Raw genomic sequence first — 6,037 nt, forward strand, 5'->3', positions numbered from 1 at the left:
CACACAAATCAGTTCAGACAAACAAACGCACAGAGCTGCATACTGCACAGTTCAAGTACACACATACAGTATATGTGGTTAGAACGCCAGGTTTCCCCTTTACAGGTGGTCTGGACCGGCTCTCCGTCCCTCGGGTCCGAGCCAGCTATGCAGGAATCCAACCCTTGTCATAGATTTTGAGGCTACTCTAAGCCGGTGGCAAGGAGATTCACCATCTGCCTTCGTCCAAATGCCTACCCTGCTACCGCTGATACTATACTTAACCGGGTAGCCTTATTTGATCAGATATAAATATCAGCCACGTCCATTAATGGCAGCTCTCCTCTAATTGATCAGTGCACTTGTTATGGTGCTAGGACATATTTAGTGACTTAGTAAGTCCCAAGGATCTGTTAGTTCTCGATTGGTTGAAGTAACCTTTAAAACCACATAATTTATTACACACTCGTCTACTCATTTAATGACATATGAAAAGTATTTCTGATAAATAAAATACAGTCTATTGTTTAATTTGCCAAGATAGAATTTATTTGAATATAATATGCATGGGCACAACAATCAGTAATAAAAACATTACAATAATAAAATCAATTTATAATCACAAATACTAAATAACTACTCTATCTTTTTGCTAGGCTGGATGGCTTACATATACTTTTTTGGTGAAAAGGAGTTGGAGGGAGCATTGGCCTGGCCAAGTCTGTCTCTCCTTGTCCCCGGCTGGATCCTGGATGAACAGCGAGTCCTCCGACCCAGTACGAGGCCCCGAGCTCCTCTTATAGTTCACAGTTCCTCTTTAGCCAGGTGTGCCCGAGAGCACAGAGCTGTCATTGAGGTCCACTGCTGGATTGGCGATGTTTAGATTTTCTTTTCTTCTCTTCTGTGTAATTTAGATTTCAGCTGTGGATTCTCTGTGATATCTCTCGTTGGATGATCTTCTCTGGCACGTAGACTCTGTCTCCTCAGTTGTCCTCCGAAGAGGGAACTCCGTTATCAGTGAGTCATGTTGTGTATGAAGAACCTTGATCGCTCCGTACTCCCCCTTTTTATCCTCCACCACCTTACTTTTACATATATTCCAATGTTAGTCCCTTTATTTACGTAGTTGCAAGGAGCTCTGAAATCTCAATTCTTTATGACAATGTACATATAGATATATGTTCTGTATTTACATCACAGGTACAGTTCAGTAAATCAAATGATCACAGCCCAACTGACACACCTGAGATGAAGTTGTACATCAGCAGGAGTGTAAAGACTAACACTGAGACTTTGTGCAACATGTTGTAATAATGTGTTGATATCACTTTATTGCTGCTATGGACACTGTCTATGATGGAGGGTGGAGCTCTGCTGGATGAGTGCAGACTGTATAACAGTGGGTGCAGCAGTGGAAGTAGGTGGAGGTCTGTTCAGTGGAATACTGAGGCTGGTTTCATTTTTCCTCTCTGCTCTGTTAAGCTCCTCTTAGTGTCAGATCCATTGTCCTCTAAGCCCCTTCTGCTGCTCTATTACCATTCTACACACACACACACACGCACACACACACACATATTGCTGTCACAGGAATATACAAACACACACACACACACACACACACACACACACACATATATATACACACACACACACACGCAGATATTCGTTGCTTTCAATGAACTACATGACTTTTGGGTTTGTGGTGATTCTGTTTATGACAAGTGGAGGCAAGTTTCCACAGTACACTTATATGTCTGTGTGTGTACGTGTATTTTGTTTAACTCATACACATGGCTTGTCTCTTTGAGCCTGGCATGTGTCTGCATTCACAGTCACAACAACACACAAACACACACACACACACACACACACACACACACACACACACACATATATATATATATATATATATATATATATAGCTGATCCAGTACATTTTGTTTCGTCCACAGCTAAATGTCTATCTCACAGCTCTGAGTCCAAACCTGTAGAAATATATTTTACTAACACAAACCACATGTCTGAATTCATATATTCAGCAGATGAAGCTGTGATAACAACTAATGAATTAAACATTTAAATTCTTCTTCTACAAATCAAGATCTGGTCAGTGTGAAAAGCTAACAATGTGATTGGCTAAATTTCAGATAGGAAATGCAGAACTACAGTGAACTGATCCACTGCTTTGAATTACATTTGTGTAAGACTTACTTTTTAAAAGGTTTGTTGGAATCATTGATTCACACAACATAATATTATTCACTAAATTATTACCAGGATCAAAAACAGTGTGTAAAAAATTATACACATTCATCATCTAATTATTATTATTATTATTATTATTATTATTATTAATTGACCTCAACCATCAAATGAAGGGTTTAGCTCCAAACATGCTAAAGGTAGATGTCCATGTGTTGATTGATTATAGATCAGGTCTAGCTTCTATATTAATAATGTGACAGAATCAAAGGGCTCAGTCAACAGAGAAATGCACACAGCCCGTATTCAGAAACTGAGCCATAAAACCAGCCGTCAGGACTTCTGGAACTTTGTGATGTCACAACAAAGCAGTCACCAAACCCCACCTGGACCCACCATCCAAACTGCAGGATTTGGTTTCTCTGAGTGTTTTGCCTGAAATCTGCTATATTTTTATGGGATCACTCAGAAAACAGTCAGCCAATCAGAAGAGAGGTTCAGAGCCTCCTCTCTTCTGATTGGCTCACCGACCTGTTGTTAGTGGAGCTCCAGAAAAAATCCTGAGAGATGAGATGTAAAACTACACTGAGATGGTTTCTATATATTCTTATAGACCAATACTTCAAAATAAAACACAGAAGAAGAAGAAAAATATGGAGCTTTAAATTTTTATCAGGTTTGGTCACAAAAACCACATGGTCCAGGTTCAGGAAAGACACAGGTAATGACTCACACACTTTACTGACCCCTCCATTTTCTCCTCCTGTTCATTTACTCATGTGACCTCAGCTCTTCACAACAGTCCTGATTCACAGTTACAGGAAAACATAAACAGGTCATTTCAACATCTGAACAACTGATTATAAAATCAAAAGAAAAAATGCAAGGAGTGCTGCTTGGGTGTAGAAAAAAAGTTTCCCTCTGATGCTCTTCAGTGTGGGGATCTAAATCATTCTGGATTCTTAGCAAAATCTGAGGCACTCAAAAGCCTTTATTTTCTCATGGCTTCAGTACATAAAACAAAGAAACAACTTTTACAAAAGGCATCAAATAGTAGTTTCTAAACTCTCTTTCTCAGAGGCCCAAGAAATTTTATTCTTCAGTCAACAATATTTACAAAGAAACAACTTTTACAAAAAAAAAGAGAAATTAAGTTCCCCATTTAAACCTGGGAAACGCATAGCTTTCAAAGTATGTATCCATCTGTCTCTACCCCTTATTGACTTTTCTATATGTACAATGCCAGAAATCTTTAGTGTGTTGCAATTGCCATGGTTAGCCTCTTTATAAGGTAGAGCCATAGGGTGTTGGGGGTTACCAGTCCTTACAGTGTGCTTATGTTCAGCCAGTCCTGCTTTAAGCTTACGCTTAGTTCTCCCAATATAAAAACAACCACATGGACATTCAAGTCTGTAAACTACATATGATGTATTGCAATTAATAAATGACCTGATGTTATACTTCTGACGTGATGTCATGTCAGTTAAGTAGCTGATGTTAGTCATATTGTCACAGTGACTGCAATTTCCACATCTGTAGTTACCTGCTCTAGTGCTTAACCAGGTTTTTCAGTACTCTGAGAGTAGGGGTTCTTATAAAGCTGATGGTAGGGGCATCTGGAAGAGCTTCTCTAAGTGAACTGTCACTTTTCAAAATATACCAGTTTCTTATAATGATTTTTTAAATTCTGTTTGCTCCATTTATGTGTACACCTGATTTGAAATTGGTTCTGTTTTCTTTTTTTTTCACCAATAACTGTTCTCTAGGGAGATTTTTTGCTTTACTGTAAGCTGTAGATATAATGTTTCATTTATAACATCTCCTCTCAAATCTTTGGCTCTTGTCTTGAGCATTTCTTTCCAGTGTTTTTCAATGAAAGGTGTTCATCGAAAGACATTCCTATTTTTTGTGAATGCTGAATTGAACAAATCAGTTTACAAATAATGAGCGTGAACGTTTTACGACAGTTTTACGGCAGGCCACAAGACATCGCCATGGACACGACCCAGCATGGCTGGTGCTAGCAGTACAGACGGTTAAGATGGTACAAATGGTAAAGACGCATCTACTGTTTCTGAAAAGCCGGTTTGTTTGAGTAATTGAAGCAGTTTTATGAACAAACAGGTGGTCTTCAGGGGTATACAATAATTAATTTAATTTGGGAGTAGCAATGATTTAGGCTGGTGATGGATAGGTAAGGGAGGAATAGAATATAGGCCTATTTTTATTTATTTTTTTAATGGAACAAATTAACGTGAACTAGTTCATTTTTGGAAGTGTGAACTTAGTTCAAAATGTTAAAGAATGAACTATGAACATGAACTAGTTAATTTTCATCTGTATGAACTGAACTTTGAAATAGTTCTCAGTGTGAACTGGCACAACACTGTTTCTTTCAAAATCTTCTTCTGAGTCACAAATGCGTTTCTGAAACTGACCAAAGGATTATCTATCAACCAAGGAGGATAGAAACTGTCTGCCCTGAGAATGGTGTTGAAGTCAGTTGTTTTTTTAAACATAGTGGTATGCAAATGTCCATTGTTATCGTTGAAAAATGTCAAATCAAGGAAGTGAATTTCTGTTAAAGAAAAATCCAAAGCTAGTTTCAAATTGTTATTTGTATTGTTTTAATATGAATGAAACTGTTGAAGTTCTGTCTCTGATCCTGACCACAGTTAAAGAATATCATCTATGTATCTGCCCCACCATATAATCTTATCTAAATGGACATTTAGGCTTGAATACACAAATGTTTCCTCCCACAATCCCATAAACAGGTTAGAATGATTAGGTGCTCCCATTGCTGAACCTTTTTTGTTTAAAGATTTGATTTTGAAACAAAAATCCAATATTTTTCAAAGTCCATTCTGCAAGTTGAAGGATGAAAGTTGCAGGAGGCTTCTGTTGTAATTGTCTCTTTTCCAAAAAATGTGATAAAGCCTCTAATCCCTCTTTATTGTCAATGTTACAATATAGTGATTCCACATCCATGGTCACTATAATGACGATCCAATGTTCTTTATAGATTTAATTGTCTTGAATGTATGACGGCAGATTTAACACAAATGGCTTGATGTAAAAATCAACAAATATGGAGGCTGCTTCTGTAACAGATTCATTTCCACTGATTATTGGTCTTCCTGGTGGATTCTCTAGGTTCTTGTGTAGAAAGAGACAGTTCTTCTCCTTTGTGGCTGGACTTTATTGATGTGTTTTTTTCTCCATGTGTGAACTTTGTCCTCTTTTAAAGTCAGATTGGTCCCTCTTGAATTTAGTCAGTTTGTCTTGTTTCAGCTCCTTCTGTAACTTTTCTAATCCGTCTTTCAACTGTTGCTCAAAGGGGAGATATTGTTCTTCGAAATTTGGAGTGTGGCAGTTCGACTTTTCTGCTTCTTGGCTTCTGCAAGTAGTAGCATGAGGTCAAGGGAGCATTTGTTCAAAATAGCTTCCCATCTATTTTTTAACTCAGTATCTTCTGCTCCAAAAGAGAGAAATTTCTTTATTCTTAGTCCTCCCAGGATTATTTTCTCTCTCCAGTAGTCTGATAGCCCTGATGAAGGCCTAATGGCTGAAACCCATATGTAATCATATGTTTCACCATTCTTGACATCACTTTATGAAGATAATTACCCATCTACTAGCCATGAAAATATGGGATCACCGTCCTGTCAGCGCTGCCATCACAGATCAACCATGTGTCATGTGACAAACCAAGAAATAAAGCAGGAGTGTGTAGCTGGTCACGTCCAGCTGACAGAGGGATTTACAACTGAGCTGGAAAGTACACATTATCATCTGAATGCAACAAGAGAGAGCAAGAAGCAGAATTTACAAGAAAAAATTAAAGTAGAGTAGG

The sequence above is a fragment of the Seriola lalandi genome, unplaced genomic scaffold (genome assembly GCF_002814215.2).
Source record: "Seriola lalandi dorsalis isolate HSWRI2012SDOR001 ecotype SW California unplaced genomic scaffold, Sedor1 jcf7180002055006, whole genome shotgun sequence".
Classification (NCBI taxonomy): domain Eukaryota; kingdom Metazoa; phylum Chordata; class Actinopteri; order Carangiformes; family Carangidae; genus Seriola; species Seriola lalandi.